This window comes from Podarcis raffonei, chromosome W (genome assembly GCF_027172205.1).
Source record: "Podarcis raffonei isolate rPodRaf1 chromosome W, rPodRaf1.pri, whole genome shotgun sequence".
NCBI classification, from domain to species: Eukaryota; Metazoa; Chordata; class Lepidosauria; order Squamata; family Lacertidae; genus Podarcis; species Podarcis raffonei.
In genome coordinates, this window is record NC_070620.1 from 15,209,340 (window position 1) to 15,227,035 (window position 17,696).

A 17,696-nucleotide genomic window follows, 5' to 3' on the forward strand; every position below is an offset into this window, starting at 1 on the left:
GAGTGCTCAGATTCCTGAAGATGATTGTCTAGAGGAATCGGCTGTTCCTTTTGGCTCACCTGGTTATTTTGATGTTGGGCATGATCCTGCAAATTCAACTCAGGCATGTCTGTCTCCTCCCCACCTGTCAAGTTTTTTTGTGGTGTCATTACTTCCGTTGGGGATCCAGGCTTTGGTTTTGTGGGCCCCTCTGAAGCACCAGTCCTCATCTTACATAAGGGTGCAACAACAGAATTGTGAAATACCCGGGTTGGAAAAACTCCTCTGCTTGACAATCTGAATTTCAGCTTGTGAATCAGTGAGGGCAGTCTAGTAGAGGAAAAAGTTAACATAATTTTTTGGGTTTGATTTGTGATATTCAAGAGTTCAGTCCTAACGAGGTCGATCTCTGTAAGTCCAATGCCAAGTAAGTCTGATAAATGTCATTTGGAACGCTGGGCACCTTTCCAGCTAGGAGATTGATTTGGCCTTCCACAAATTGTCATGCAGCTCTTTTTTGGTTGGAAGATTAAATAAGAAGAGCTTGTTTTAAGAGCCTCTGCACATTCTATGTTGAGCTTAGGGGTCTGCTCTTGTTGTCGCCAATTCCCTTTGGTACTATGGTGTTCTGTTGATGCCTGCTTGTTATTAACTGATAAACTGTGGACCTCTTTGGATAATTGGGTTATTTGAGAGGCAATACCTCTAAATTGTTGGAAGATATGCTCAACCGTTCTTGCAATTAGAGTTAATTGGGTGCTCTCCCTACTTGTTATTCCTTCCTCTCTGAGCGGCACAGGATCAACTTGCCCCATTGCGGAATCCAGTTCCACGCTCTCACCTTGAATACTCTCCCCACACTCACAATCATCTTCAAGAGGAGAAAACCGGTATTTGTTGGAACTATAAAAGCAGATTTGTTAAAAAAGTCCTCTATTTTAGATTGTTTGGAAACCGGTGAGAGAGCTACATCCTCTGGGTCCCTGTGGCGTTTACTAGCAGGCATAGCGTCACCGTGTGGAGTAAACAAGGAGAGGTTTCCCCAACCAAAAAAGAGAGAAAAAATAGAAAGTGCTCAGTTTGTTCAATTTAAGAGCTTCTCCGTGTGGAGACTGCCAGGAGTTTCAGGAACAAAGTATAGAAGGGAGTTGGCGGTGAATAGCTAGCAGCTGGCGGTCTGCCCAGGATGCTTCACAGAACTTGCCCAAGATGTTTCTCATAGCATAGACAAGAAGGTGCTGTTAGACTCTCAGTAGGTTGGTAAGTTTAAAAGTAGAGAAGTAAAAAAGGAAAAATTACTTCCCTGGGTGGCAGTCAATGCTAATTACAGTCCTGTTATCTGCAGAGCTCCGAAGCCTGCTTGCTAAGCCGTCACCATCTTGGGTAAAACCTCCGAGCAGGCCAATGGCTCGTCTACTTCAGCATCTGGTTCCTGCAGGGCAAGAGCACTCTGCCCACTTGTGATACCTAGCAACTGTTAGAATATTTCCGTTCCACCTTAAAAAAGGAGCAGGTTGTTGTGAGTCACAAAGTCTGCGTACTTCCAGCTCACACGAAGTTTCTGTTTTTGTATATAGCTTTTGTTTCTCTCTGCGCCTAGACACGCAGGCAGGCAGTCATGTTTTTCCTTTGTTCTGACCAACGCTGAATAAAGCTGTAAATATGCTGCTCTCCTGAGTGCATCTTTCGTTGTGTGAACTCTGCGAAAAGGGCGTGCATGAGTCCTGGGATGTGGACAGCTATTTCCGAGGCTCGTGTCGCTAATTGACTGATACTGTATCTACGGGAGATTGATGGATCGCCCTGAGACGATGTGGAGGCATGATGGCCTTTGTCTCCCTGGCAGTATCCCAACAACAGGTTATGGGCCCAGATTCACGACACTTACAGGAGAGTAAGACTGCAAAAGACTGCAAAAGGTATGTGGGGAAAAGCGAGGCTTTTCTGTTGCCACAGCAGAGACTTTGAAGTCCGGCAGGCTAATTAGCCTGGGAGACGAGCCAGAGGCCTCATGATTTATGAGTTGCCAAGACAAGGAGTCTTTGAAGGAAATAAGACTCACGGCCAAAGGCCAAAGGCAAGTTTGATGGCCAGGAGCAGGGGGCAAGCAGCAGCAGCCCAAGCCAGTGGAAAACAAGGTTCTGTTTGCTGGCACTGCTTCTCCAAAAGCCAAAGGAAAGTTTGTTGTCGATTCTGGAGCGACAAGACATTTATCGAAGGATAAACATCTGTTTATCTCCTTCACGCCTCAAGATGAAGAGATCCACCAGGCTGATGGAAAGACGTTGCAAATCGCAGGAGTCAGGACTGTGAAACTGGCAAGTCTGCGTACAACCATCAAAGACATACTTTATGTTCCAGAGTCTGCAGACAATTTGCTCAGTGTCCCACAGCTGACTGGGCGTGGCTTTGAGATTTCCTTCAAGAAGAGCGTCTGTGTCATCAGGAAAGGCAAAGAGGACATTTTGCATGCAAAGTTTATAGATGGCTTGTTCTGTATAACTTATGATGACAATGGTGTTGCTGTGTCTATTGTTGAATCTTGTTGTGTTGCATAAACTAACAAAGTTCTTCATGCAGGATGTATTCACGAGGCACACCGAAGATTTGGTCACATGTCTTGGCAGGCACTGGCCAAGATGCCTGGGTTGGTTCAGGGTTGGAACATCAAGCCCTGTAAGTTTCACATGAAATGTGTATCTTGTGCAGAGAACAAGGTGAAGGTTGCTCCAAAAGGCAAGGAGTCTAGCAGACAGGCTTCCATACCCTACCAGCTAGTCCACGCAGACCTGGTTGGTCCACTTGCGCCCTCTTTGGGTGGAGCAAGGTACTTCATGGTTCTAATTGATTCTTTTTCCAGGTACATTCATGGATTTATGCTCCAGCAGAAGTCGGAAGCGTTTCCTAGGTTCAAGGTGTTCTGTGCATGGTTGGAGAATGCTCACAGTAAACGTATCGGCTGTCTGTTTACTGATCGAGGCGGTGAATTCATTTCTCAGCAGTTTGAAGCTTTCCTGACTGAGAAGGGAATCTAGCATGACCTCTCAATGCCTAGATCTCCATGGATGAATGGACTTGTTGAGCGAGCAAACGAAACTTTGCTGCAAGGCCTAAAAACCTTGTTGCATGATGCCAATCTCCCTGAGAAGTTTTGGGGGGAGTCTTTGAACACGTTTGTTTATCCCTATAACAGGAGACTGTCATCACCTATTGGTTGTACTCCCTATGAGAAGATGTTTGGTAAGAAACCTTATGTCAAGCACATGAGAATCTTTGGTTCTGACATGTGGGTCCACACCCCACAGAGCAGCAAGCTTGGGAAGCGTGGGGCACATGGTTTGTTCATGGGGTACGAAAAAGGAGCATACAGGGTATGGATGACTGACTCTAAGTCCATTAGGTTCACAAAGAGTGTTGAGTACAATCCTAAGTGGAGGGAAAATGTGGGGATTTTCCAGAGTCACTCAGAGGAGGAAGAAGATGATGTGAAAAAAACAGATGATGTTGAGGAAGAAGAGGAAGCTGATGATGATGATCAGAGTTCGGATTCCAGCTCAGTGGGCAGCGCTGCTGCTGGTGTCAGCAAAAGTGATGACACAGCAGACTACAAGAGCGCAAAGGCCTCAGTCAGACCGTCTGATGCGTCTGACAATGAACTGGAAGAACCACTATTCACCATTGGTCACTTTTCTCCTAAGAAGGAGGAGATGAGTGCAGAAGACTTGCGTCTAGTACGCAGATCTGAAAGGGCAACAAAAGGCAAACCTCCAAAGAGATTTGCTGATGAGTTTGCTAAGACAGCAACTGCTGTTCTTAGTAGCTCAGAGAAGGTGTGGGAACCTTCAAGCTTCAAAGAGGTTCAGGAGTTAACCTCTAAAGATGCTGAGCCATGGCTTAATGCCATGAAGGCTGAAGTTGATTCCTTGGATAGGAACCAAATTTGGGAGCTAGTCCCGGTAGTCCCAGGAATGAGACTGGTTGGCAGCAAATGGGTCTTCAAGGCCAAGACAGACCAGAATGGCAAGGTTGTCAGGCACAAAGCCAGATTGGTTGCCAGAGGTTTTTCACAGGTACCAGGACAGGATTACCATGAGTCCTACTCACCCACCGTCAAGTATGAGAGCATTCGGCTAATGCTCAACATTGCTGCAGAGGAGAAACTGCACGTTTCCCATCACGACGTCAATACAGCTTTTTGGTACGGGGTTTTGGGGGAGGAGCTGTATATGCTTCCACCTGACGGGATGCAGATACAGAAGGGAATGGTCTGTAAACTTCATAAGTCCTTATATGGTCTCAAACAGAGTGCCAGGTGTTGGAACACAAAACTCACTGAGACATTGTTTACTCTTGGTTTTCACCAAGGCAAAGCTGATCCATGTGTGTTTGTCAAGGAGGAGGGGCAAAACAAAATGTATTGTTTATGTTTTGTTGATGATTTGCTTCTGATTTGGAAGAATCAGGCTTTGTACCAAAGCACCCTCTCTCAGCTGAAGGAGCACTTTGATATGAAGGATCTTGGTGAGGTATCCAACTATCTTTCTCTGCAGGTGGAGAGGGACCAAGCAGGTCATTTTCTGGTACACCAAACACAGAAAATTGCTGATGTATTAACCAGGTTGAATTTGGTTGATGCAAACCCAGCAGACACACCGATGGTGACAGGTTACCAGGTAGATAGTACTGCTGAAGCATTTTCTGACACTACGCTGTACAGATGCATTCTAGGCAAGCTGAATTTCATTTCTAGATGTTCAAGACCTGACATAGCTGTAAGCACTAACCTGCTTAGCAGACATGCTAACAATCCTACTGTTCAGGATTGGAAAGCTCTGAAGTGCATAGCCCGCTATTTGAAAGGGACTTTGCACTGCAGGCTGAGGTTCACCAGTCAGAAGACTGGAGGTCTTGAAATATTTGCAGATGCTAGTTTTGGAAGTGACACCATGGATGGTACAAGCACTTCTGGAGTATGCTACATGTACAACCACTGTCTGTTTGACTGGCTATGCAAGAAGCAGACAACAGTAAGCCTAAGTTCCTGTGAAGCAGAACTCAATGCCCTGTCATTTTCACTCATGGATTGTGAATGGTTGATGCAACTGTTTAAGGACATCAGAGTTTCTGTGAAATGTCCTATACAAGTGTATCAAGACAATAGACCCTGTTTGGCTTTGCTGAACTCAGAGAGTTGCAAGCAAAGAACCAAGTACTTGCACATTAAGTTACATCGTGCAAGAGAGTGTATTCAGAAAGTGTATTCAGGTGTCCTACATGCCAGGAAATGAAATTCCTGCTGATCTGTTGTCTAAGGTTGTTAACAGAGAACAACTTAAGGTTTATGTACAGAGGTTGCAATTGGGTTGAACCACAGGTACTACAGGTTACACAGAAAGGGTAGGATGTTAGGATATTTCCGTTCCACCTTGAAAAAGGAGCAGGCTGTTGTGAGTCACAAAGTCTGCGTACTTCCGGCTCACAGGAAATTTCTGTTTTTGTGTATAGCTTTTGTTTCTCTCTTTGCCTAGACACGCAGGCAGGCAGTCATGTTTTTTCCTTTGTTCTGACCACCACTGAATAAAGCTGTAAATTTGCTGCTCTCCTGAGTGCATCTTTCGTTGTGCGAACTCTGCGATAAGGGCGTGCATGAGTCCTGGGATGTGGACAGCTATTTCCGAGGCTCGTGTCGCTAATTGACTGATACTGTATCTACGGGAGATAGATGGATCGTCCTGAGACGATGTGGAGGCATGATGGCCTTTGTCTCCCTGGCAGTATCCCAGCAGCAACTGGCTTTCAGAGGTGGACTGCCCCTGGCCATTGAGGTTCTGCACATGAAGAACACTACTGGATCAGACAAAAGGAGGTCCATCTAGCCTTGCATCCTGTTCTCACAGGACTCAACCTAATGCCCAACAGGAAACCTGCAAGCAGGACCCAAATACAAGAGCATGGCCATCCTGACCTCCTCCTCCACATATCTGACCAACCCTCTTTTAAAGCCATCCAAGTTGGTGGCCCTCACTGCCTCCCTTGGGAGGGAGTTCCGCCCTTTACAATGCCCTTGTGAAGAAGGGCTTTGCTCCTTCCATCCTGAATCTTCCAACATCTGCCTTCATTGTATGTCCACCAGTTCTAGTGTTATGGGAGAGGGAGAAAAACTTTTTGCTTTATCATAGAATTGCCGAATTGGAAGGGACCCTGAGGGTCCAACCCCCTGCAATGCAATCTTAGCTAAAGCTGGTGGGTGGCCATCCAACCTCTGCTTAGAACCCTCCAAGGAAGGAGAGGCCACCACCTTCCTAGGCAGTCCATTTTCCACTCTCGAACAGCTCTTTCTGTCAGAAAGTTCTTCCTGGTGTTTGGTTGGAATCTCCTTTTTTGTAACTTGAAGCCATTGGTTTGGGTCCTTCCCTCCAGAGCAGGAGAAAACAAGCTTGTTCCCTCTTCCACGTGGGAACCCTTCAGATGTTGGATGATGGTTCTCATATCTCCTCTCAGTCTCCTCTTCTCTAGGCTAAACATACCCAGCTCCTTCAACCTTTCTTCATAAGGCCTGGTTTCCAGACCCTCCTCTGCACATGTTCCAGCTGGTCAATATCCTTCTTAAATTGTGGCTCCTAGAACGGGACCCAGGTGGGGTCTACCCCCACACCATGAATGTTTGATTTACTTCTGCCTCACCACCTCTTGCTGTTCCCACAGGGCCACTGCGGATCCTGCTGGGCATTCAGTGCCACCGGAGCACTTGAAGGGCTGCGCTTCAACAGGACAGGGAAGCTGATCCCGCTAAGTGAACAGAACCTCATTAACTGTTCCTGGAAGCTGGGCAACCAGGGGTGCCATGGAGGGTACATCACCCGGGCCTCCGAGTACATGCAGGAAAATGGAGGCATAAACTCAGAGACCAGCTACCCCTACTTGGAGAAAGTAAGATAGAAGGAGGAATCAGTGCACATGCCTCGCTGATCTGGGCCACACACATGTGCACGATTGTGTGGTCAAGCACAGACCTTTGCCACCTTCACATTACTTCTAATTTATTCTCAATTCTAATTTATAGTCTGCCCTATTGCATATATTAATATTTTGCAGCTTGAAGCAATAGGATGAATAAAAACTGACTCCTCTTGGAAAAATAATTGTCCAGACCCATATATTGTCCAGACTCAAAAGCTTTCCTCACAGAACTTTCTTCAATTATTCCAAATTTCGTTTTTATAAGAAGCTGAACCTATGCTGGATGTGCACATGATATTATACAACTATCTGGATGTAACACTGATTGTTTGATGTTCTGTTTTGAAGAAAGTTCTGTGAGTTCTTTGTTTGGACCAAAAATCAGAGGTCTGTCTCTCCCCACAGCTTCCATTAGTCCGCAGCTGTTTTCTCTCCAGGAGAGACCTCATTATCACAGCCTTTGTTCTCTGTGGCTTCCAGAGAAACACTCAAAGGCAACTCCCTTCAAAATGGCGGTTTGCAATTGAATAACCCTCTCACATGATCTAAAGTTAAACACAATATGAGAGAGCAGAGAACATCCTAAATTGATTATCAACCCATTTATTTTATTTTTTCTATTTTTGTTTATCATTTCCATTTTTACATATGAAACTTTATTTTCCACTACATATTCTAGTTTCCCCCATATCTTATTTTTTCTCAACTTTCTATCTCAATATTTCTTACTGCTTTTACTGTTAACTTTTTGACGTGCTTTCAATATGTTTCCAAATAATCTATAAAACATTTCCAACCATCTTCAAATACTTTTTTTTTTATCCTGACCCTTATTCTATTTGCCAATCTTGCCATTTCTATATATTCTATTAACTTTGTCTGCCATTCCTCCTTTGTTGGTATCTTACCTCCACTTCTGAGCATACACCATGCGCAGACCCATTCATGATGCTCAGAAGGATCTGCTTTGCTTTATTATAGCCCAATGGGATTTTCCAATTTTCAGCAGCACACATACAAGCATATACAGAGTTATTTTCTATTTCAATGTTAATTAAACTACTACTACTACTACTACTACTACTACTAATAATAATAATACTTAACATGCCCTTCACAGAAGACGGAAAACACAATTAGTAAATTAGGGAGAGAAGGGAGCCTTTTGCTAGACCTTTATTCCATCTAACAAGAAATCAATCTTTTAGTGTGGCAGCACTTTGGAACTCCCTGCTGATTGACATCAGGCAGGCGCCTTCAGTGTGCTCCTCTCTGGACGGCTGGCACCCACCCTCGTGCTGCACATCCAAGGAGTGGCACCTGGGGAAGGACTATGCCAGGAGCCTCAGCTGCTCTCCGCCACCCTCCTCCTCAGCCTGCTGTAGCTGTAACTCCAGTGCTGCTGGGATTATTATTATTATTATTATTATTATTATTATTATTATTATTATTTATTTATACCCTGCCCATCTGACTGGGTTTCCCCAGCCACTCTGGGCAGCTTCCAACATAGTATTAAAATACAGTGGTCTGTTAAACATTAAAAGCTTCCCTAAACAGGGCTGCCTTCAGATGTCTTCTAAAAGTCTGGTAGTTGTTCTTCTCTTTGACATCTGGTGGGAGGGCGTTCCACAGGGAGGGCGCCACTACCGAGAAGGCCCTCTGCCTGGTTCCCTGTAACTTGGCTCCTTGCAGGGAGGGAACTGCCAGAAGGCCCTCGGCGCTGGACCTCAGTGTCCGGGGAGAAAGATGGGGGTGGAGATGCTCCTTCAGGTATACTGGACTGAGGCTGTTTAGGGCTTTAAAGGGGTGCTGCCAAGCCTGCCAAGGAGCACCACCGCTGCTCCCACTGGGAGCTCACTGAGCTGAAAGGGCGAGTGTGGTGACCGGCAGGCGACCTTGCGAGGAGTGGTCCCCTCAGGGGTGCAGAGAAGTCCACCTGTTGCCCCCTGCACGACACCCACAAGGAGATTAAGGGGTGCAATCTTTGCCTTGTGCTGGGCGCTATCAAAACAGGTTACACCACTGGGACTAGTGCAGGAAGGAAATGCATAAGCCCACACCAAATTCTACACCTAGTTTGGAAGCAGCAAACTGCTCAGTAAAGTCCGCTTCTCGTCGATCATTCATAACCTTGCAAAGTCTGCATTACAGCCCTTCCTCTGAGGAGGGCAGATTGAAATGTTTCCCCTTTTTTGTGGAGTTCAGTTTCCAAACCGAGTTTCTGTCATTCATAGAATTGTAGAGTTGGGAGGGTCCACTAGTCCATCCCCTGCAATGCAAGAATCCTGCCCACAGCCCTATGTGGGTTGGCTTGAACCACCAGCCTTCTGATTAACAGCCAGGCGCACTGAGCCCTGGCTCTTTGGAGCTGCAAATGCAGCCCTGGGGAATCTGCCCAAGCCACTTTCCTCACTCGCCCTGCTCTGCAACCTCCTCCAAGTGATTGTCGCTTCTCTGCAGGATGGATCTGTGTGCAGTTACAACTTGCAGGACCGCACGGCCAACTGCACATCCGTTGTGTGGTCCCAGTGGGGAGCGAGGTGGCCCTGGAGCAGGCTGTGGCAACGATTGGGCCGGTTTCGGTGGCCGTGGACAGCAGGAGCTTCTACTTCCATTTCTACAAGTCAGGTGAGGGGCCAAACGTTTGGAGAGGGTGGCAGCCTCCGGCGTGATTTTGGTGGCAGCTATATTGCCATTATTAATATTGCGCAGAATGAAGCAATTGGATGCATAAAAACTGACTCCTTTTGGAAAAAAATTATGCCCAGATCCATAAATATAATTCAAAGCTTTAAACAGGTACAAAACAATCAGCAATACTTCCAGAAAGTTGTATAATGCATTTGCATCAAGGATAGGCTCTTCTTAAATTATGACCAGAGCAAAAATCCACACTGTGTCTCTGTGCAACTCCTGGAGGTACATCTTATCACATCCTCCTCTCACTGTGTTTGGGAACAAAAAAACCAAGCCAGCTCCCTCCAAAATGGTGAATTTGCAATTGAATACATTAACTGCATCATCTAAGGTTAAACTCCCCCATGAAGGCTAGCAGAGAATATGAACAGTTAATTATTGACTCAGCTAGATGCTTAGAGAGAGCTCTTTCTAACTTAGTATACAATGGGGTTTTAACCTTAGCAACATACTAGATTCAGGTAGGTATCTGTGTTGGTCTGATGCAGTCAAAATAAATTTAAAAAATTTAAAAAATTGTCCAGTAGCACCTGAGAGACCAACTAAGTTTGTTCTGGGTATAAGCTTTTGTGTGCATGCACACTTCTTCAGATACCTTAGCAGCATACATACAGGCATTCTCCATTTCAGTGTGCAATTATACAATTATACCTAACAAGCTAAGGGATAACAGGCAACTCCTGGGCACAGATGGCTAATTTGTGGGCCTCATTTCTAAGGTGGGTCGCAGCAGCAGTGCCAGACACTTGTAGCCTGGCCACTGTAGTCCATGCAGTGGTGAATTTGAGGTTGGACTACTGCAATGTTCAGCACATGGGGCTGCCCTTTGCACCTGGTTTGGAAGCACTGGTGGGTGCAGAATGCAGTGACCAGGCTGCTGATGGGGACATCTGGCTGAGGACAAGAGACACCCTTGTTAAAAATATCTGTACCAGCTGCCCAACCCCTGCTAAGCTATGTTTAGTCCTTGCATTGATTTACAAATCCCTGAACAACTTAGGTCCAGGCTGCCTCAGGGATCACCTGAACCCTTCTTTCAAAGGTCAGTTACTGAGATCACCTGCAGGAGCATTGTAGGGTCGTTCCCCAACTCAGGCTCACCTGACAGCAACAAGAATCAGAACCCTATCCTGTGACCTTATCCTGTGGAACTCTCTGCCACTAGCAAGCCAGCAGGCACCACCTGTGCCGACTTCTAAACACCTGCTGAAAACTTTTCCACTCCAGGTCTAATGTATCTCCCCACAATAGTTAGCTGATTTCTGGATTCGGATGGTCTGCCCCCACCATTTAATGGATCCAAATGGTTTCTAGAGAGTGGTAGGGGATGCTTTATCTCATGTTGATGGCCTTTCAGCTGATTCCCTGGTGGCCCGCTGGAATGTGGAGTTAACCAGGGCTATTGACTGTTTGGCTCCGAAGCGCCCTCTCCGATTGCATGGAGCCCAGACAGCCCCGTGGTTTTCCACGGATCTGAGGGCAATGAAACAAGCGTTGAGACGGCTAGAGCGCCGGTAGCGGATAACTCATTCTGAAGCTGACCGGACACGGGTTAGAGCTCAATGTCGAGCCTACCAAGTGGCGGTAGCGACAGTGAAGAAGACTTTCTTCACCGCCTCTATTGCATCTGCAGAAAACAGCAGCAGGAGACTTTTTCAGGTGGTTCGCAATTTAGCGGAACCACCTGCTACATCGGGGCCCAGTACGGGCCACATGATGTCCTGCAATGACTTTGCAAAGTTTTTTGCAGATAAAGTCGCTCAGATTCGGGAAGAGGTAGACGCCACCATGGGAGCAGGGCTGGGGCGGGAGAGTGCTAGAGTCCTGTCTAGTCAAGTTGTGTGGGATCAATTCCAATCTGTTACCTCCGAGGATGTGGACAGGCTGCTTGGACGAGTGAAACCAACCACCTGTCTCCTTGATCCTTGCCCATCCTGGCTTATAAAAGCTAGCCGGGAAGGGCTGGGCAATGGGCTTTGTGGGGTGGTGAATGCTTCCCTCTGTGAGGGAGCCTTCCTAGACCCGCTGAAAGAGGCGGTTATTAAACCGCTTCTTAAAAAAACATCTTTAGACGCGGCCACAATGGTCAACTATCGCCCAGTCTCAAATATTCCATTCTTGGGCAAGGTGATTGAGTGAGTGGTTGCTGAACAACTCCAGGCATGCCTGGAAGAAGCAGACCATTTGGATCCCTTCCAGTCGGGATTCAGGCCTCATCATGGGACTGAAACTGTCTCGGTCACACTGGTTGATGATCTCCGGCAGGCTAGGGACAAAGGTGAGAGCTGTTTCCTAGTTCTGCTGGATCTCTCAGCGGCCTTTGATACCATCAACCATAACATCCTTCTGGACCGTCTTGAGGGGCTGGGAGCTGGGGGCACTGTTATACTGTGGTTCCACTCCTTCCTCCTGGGCCGTGTTCAGAAAGTGGTGGTGGGGGATGAGTGTTCAGACCCCTGGGCTCTCACTTGTGGGGTGCCTCAGGGTTCTGTCCTCTCCCCCATGCTTTTCAACATCTACATGCAGCCGCTGGGAGAGATCATCAGGGGGTTTCGGCTGGGTGTTCATCAGTATGCGGATGATACCCAGCTCTACCTCTCTTTCAAATCAGAACTAGTGAAGGCGGTGAAGGTCCTATGTGAGTGTCTGGAGGAGGTTGGAGGATGGATGGCAGCTAACAGATTGAGATTGAATCCTGACAAGACAGAAGTACTGTTTTTGTGGGACAAGAGGCGGGCAGCTGTGGAGGATTCCCTGGTCCTGAATGGGGTAACTGTGCCCCTGAAGGACCAGGTGCGCAGCCTGGGAGTCATTTTGGACTCACAGCTGTCCATGGAGGCACAGGTCAAATCCGTGTCCAGGGCAGCTGTTTACCAGCTCCATCTGGTACGCAGGCTAAGACCCTATCTGCCTGCGGACTGCCTCGCCAGAGTGGTGCATGCTCTAGTTATCTCCCGCTTGGACTACTGCAATGCGCTCTACGTGGGGCTACCTTTGAAGGTGACCTGGAAACTACAACTAATCCAGAACGCGGCAGCCAGACTGGTGACGGGGAGCGGCCGCTGAGACCACATAACACCGGTCTTGAAAGACCTACATTGGCTCCCAGTACGTTTCCGAGCACAATTCAAAGTGTTGGTGCTGACCTTTAAACGGCCTCGGTCTCCACCCTCATCGTTCTGCCCAGACACTGAGGTCCAGCACCTGTTTAGGTAAGCTTTTAGTGTTTGATGTATTGCAGTATTTTAATGTTTTTTTGGAAGCCGCCCAGAGTGGCTGGGGAGGCCCAGCCAGATGGGCGGGGTATAATTAATAAATTATTATTATTATTATTATTATTATTATTATTATTATTATTATTATTACAACTTTTTAATATGGTTTTGCACTATATGGTTTTATGTACTAGTACTGTAAAGCGCACACACACACACACACACAAAATATTTTTATGTTGCACTGGATGTGCTTGGCTTAAAGGTGGGTTCTGTGCCTGAAAACGTTGGAATTCTGACCCTCCACATGCGAAAAACCAGGATCTTTATATCAAATCGGATGGTTGGGGAAGTTTGTACAATTATAGAGCTAGCCCATCTATGAGGCAGAGTGAGTGCAGGAGCAGAGGATGCTGCCGTTGCTCCATCTAGCTCAGTATTGTCTACACTGACTGGCAGCAGCTCTGCAGAGTTTCAGGCAGAGGGGTCTCTCTCTCCCAGCCCCACCTGGAGATGCCATCAGGGATTGAGCCGATGTGGTAAATGCTCTGCCACTGAGCTACACTCCTTACCTTGTTTATAAAGTAAGATTCTAGTCCTCATGGGCCTAATTTAAAGAGGAAGCTGTATTATAGGAAGTCAGGCCATTGGTCTATAACATGGGTAGGCAAACTAAGGCCCAGGGGCCAGATCCAGCCCAATCACCTTATCAATCTGGCCCATGGATGGTCTGGAAATCAGAGTGTTTTTACATGAGTAGAATATGTCCTTTTATTGAAAAGGCATCTCTGGGTTATTTGTGGGGCCTGCCTGGTGTTTTTACATGAGTAGAATGTGTGCTTTTATTTAAAATGCATCTCTGGGTTATTTGTGGGGCATAGGAATTAATTCTTTTTTTTCCTCCCCCAAAATATAGTCCAGCCCACCACATGGTCTGAGGGACAGTGGACCAGCCCCCTGATGGAAAAGTTTGCTGACCCCTGGTCTGTAATATATACCTCATGATTGTCTACACAAAGGGCTCACCCGCACTTCTACCTGTGTGCCACAGAAAGTGTGGTCCAAGTGCTCTCTCCCTTGCCCTGCTCCTTTCCGAGGGAAAACTGGCACTTTTGGTGATCAAGTGGAACAAATGGCAATCCAGGGAAAACCCAAATTGCCTATTGAGCGCTAAAGAGCAGTTTTCCTTGGGATGGCAGGACAAGCCCTGACTTTCTACAGCCCTTCTCCATACCACTTCCCTCTTTGGAATTTATTTCCTTTTTTATACCCAAAAAGCTTCCCATTGGAAAGTCATACTTGACACACAAAGTAGATAACTAGATTTCAGAGTGATGGTGGTGTTGGAGTGTTTGTGCAGCTGACTATGGTCTACTCTGAGTAGTCTCAGTTGGTCATTTTTATTTTATTTGTTTATTAAATTTGTATTTATGTTAAATATGTCACCTACATTCATATCGGAGGATCTGCTGCAAGTAAGGCTCACATTGGATGAAGCCCCCTTGGGTGCGCCTTCCTCTCCGCTTTGCCCCTTTCTGATCCTGCCTCACTCCAGATCTCTTCTCCTGCCACGGGTATTTGACAGCTCCTTGTGTACCCAGCTGGTGAGCCACACCATGCTGGCGGTTGGTTATGGGATGCTCCAGGACGGTGGAAACAACATGGCTTATTGGATCCTAAAGAACAGGTGACCAAAGGTGTATTTGAGCCGGGGCGGGAATGGTCGGGAAAAGCACAGAGGAACATCAGAGAAGCCCTTCTGCGAGGGCTGGCCCACCCATGAGGTGAGGTGAGGGAACTGCCTCAGGCTGCAGGATCCACAGGGCAGCAGTTCCAGCCTCTATAGCGGCCCCTTGGCTATGGGAAGTTTGTCTCCTCCCACCCTTGGTGGTGGGACACCATTGTGTGGTTGCCTCAGGTGCCCAAATGTCTTGGGCCATCTAGGTCATTGCGCCATCTAGTCCAGCCACCTGTTCTCTCAGTGGCCAACCAGATGCCCCCAAGCCTGGGAGCAGGATTTGGGCACAAGAGCAGCCCTCTTCTCCCCTCATGGTCGCCAGCAAGTGATTGTTATGAGAATTATAAGGTCTAAGATATAAAATAAATGTTCATAAATGTACCAGGCAAGCACATACATAAATCTATAAACCACATGTCTGAAACAGTACAGGAAAATAGTCCTGAATCCATTTTGACTCTCCCAAATTGACCTCAAATATTTCTCTGCAGTGAGGAAGGAAATGAGAAAGCCTCCCCATTGTCTCTTTGCTCACAAATCCTGTCTTAAGGCCATATTTGTGCATGAATAGGGTGAGCCTGTGACCTGGATTCAGGAACTAAAGTATTTACCATTACATAAGAATGGCCAGGCTGCCCAGGCAATGCAATCAATGACCATTAACAGGTATCCTGACAGACAGGATGTCTTCTGTAGACCGCTTCCTGTGATGTATGTCTGCTAGAGACACCTCCTTCCGTGATGTATGTATGATGTTTTTGTTAGGATATTTCCGTTCCACCTTAAAAGGGAGCAGGCTTTGTGAGTCACAGAGTCTGCGCATTTCCTGTTCACAGGATGTTTATGTTTTCTATTGCTTTTGTTTCTCTCTCGGTGCCTGAAACACTGAAGCAGGCAGTCATGTTTTTCTCTGTTCTGACTAACGCAGAATAAACTCTTAAATAATGCTCTCCTGCGTGCATCTTTCGCTGTGCATTATCTGCTGATAAGAGCGTGCATCAGTTCTGGAATGTGGCAAGCTATTTCTGGAGCTCGTGTCGCTAATTGCTGATACTGCGTGTCTACGGGAGATCGATGGACGTCCGGAGGCGACTTTGTCTCCCTGGCAGTATCCCAACAGTTTTGTGGGGTGGTCTTGAGCTACAGGGTGGGCAATTTCAAAAGTCTACATAAGGGCTTGCACACCATTGTTCTGGGTTCCTCCACCCTCCTGCATGTGGGGAGTGGGGACCCTGTTGCAGCAGTTTAATACAGTAGTACCTCGGGTTACAGACGCTTCAGGTTATGCAATTTCAGGTTGCGCACCATGCCGAACCCAGAAGTACCAGAATGGGTTACTTCTGGGTTTCGGCGCTCGTGCATACATTAATAATAATAATAATAATAATAATAATAATAATAAAATTTATTTATACCTTGCCCTCCCCAGCCAAGACCGGGCTCAGGGCGGCTAACAACCAATAACAAAAACAAGTTGATTAAAATACAATTTAAAAAGCAAGATTAAAATACAACATTAAAACATTAAGATGCAGCCTCTTCACAGGAGGAGAAAGGAAAAAGAAAGAGGGGGAGGGAATCAAACTGATTCTAAGCCAAATGCCAGGCGGAACAACTCTGTCTTACAGGCCCTGCGGAAAGAAATCAGATCCCGCAGGGCCCTGGTCTCATGAGACAGAGCGTTCCACCAAGCCGGAGCCAGTGTTGAAAAGGCCCTGGCTCTGGCTGAGGCTAATCTAACTTCCTTAGGGCCTGGGACCTCTAGGGTGTTGCTATTTATGGACCTTAAGGTCCTCCGTGGGGCATACCAGGAGAGGCGGTCCGGTAGGTACGAGGGTCCTAGGCCGTGAAGGGCTTTAAAGGTCAAAACCAGCACCTTAAATCTGACCCTGTCCTCCACCGGGAGCCAGTGCAGCTGGAAAAGCACTGGGTGAATATGCTCCCATGGCAGGGACTCACTGGAGTTTCTGGGACAGCTTCAAGGGCAGCCCTGCGTAGAGCGAATTACAGTAGTCAAGCCTGGAGGTGACCGTCACATGGATCACTGTGGCCAGATCGGGGCAGGAAAGGTAAGGGACCAACTGCTTGATGCGGCGAAGGTGGAAAAATGTTGCCTTGGCTGTTGCTGTAACCTGCATCTCCATGGAAAGGGAGGCATCAAGGATTACACCCAAACTCTTAATGGAAGGGAGTTGGTCCCTCATCCCCATACCATCCCGACCCAGCCAGAGGATCTCTGTCTTCGAAGGATTTAATTTCAATCGGCTCCCACGAAACCATCCAGCCACAGCTTCCAAGCATCTGGTCAGTGTGTCCAGGGCCGAGTCGGTATGGCCATCCATCAGCAGATAGAGCTGAGTGTCATCAGCATATTGGTGACAACCCAGCCCAAAGCTCCGGACAATCTGGGCAAGGGGGCGCATAAAGCTGTTAAAAAGCATCGGGGAGAGGATTGCGCCCTGCGGCACTCCACACACCAAGGAGTGGTGTAACGACATCTCCCTCCCTAGTGCCACCCTCTGTCCCCGACCAGAGATAAAAGAGCACAGCCATTTACGGGCTATGCCCTGTATCCCCACGTCGGTGAGTGAATGGGATATGAAAGACGAAATGGTTAAATCAAGAATATACACTGGGCTAAAGATCTGGGACATAATATGGAAATAAGTGCATGAGAAAAGCTGTGGAAAGTAGATATGAAATATACTGCTTCGTATGCTTTAAAAGTAAATTACATGAAAATTACATGTATTGCGGACTTCCAGAGCAGCACGCTAGAGAGACGGGTGGAGATCCGCGCTCCTGCAATCTCGAGGAGGACCTGGTGCCAGAGAAGGAGAAACGAGGGACTAGGCGTAAGTTACCTCGACCTCAGGGGGGGAACCTGAGGGCGGAAGCCTAAGGCAGCGCAAAAGAAGAGGTTTCCCAATATTATAGAACAAAGAAACTGAAATAGAAAGACGAGGGGAAGACCTTTGCGCAAAGAGGCAAAACCACTCTCTGGTACAAACGCTCCAATTCCCCGGCACGGCAGCGCTGAACTCTCCTATAAAATAGAGACTGTGAAAAGCAAATGCCTCCCCCGTAAATAACTGAAAGAGAAG

General features: G+C 47.1%; 1 pseudogene; it reads left to right on the top strand.

The window, feature by feature from the left end:
- LOC128406031 (procathepsin L-like) overlaps positions 1–17,696 on the top strand; it is a 94,123-nt pseudogene that overhangs the window by 45,357 nt on the left and 31,070 nt on the right.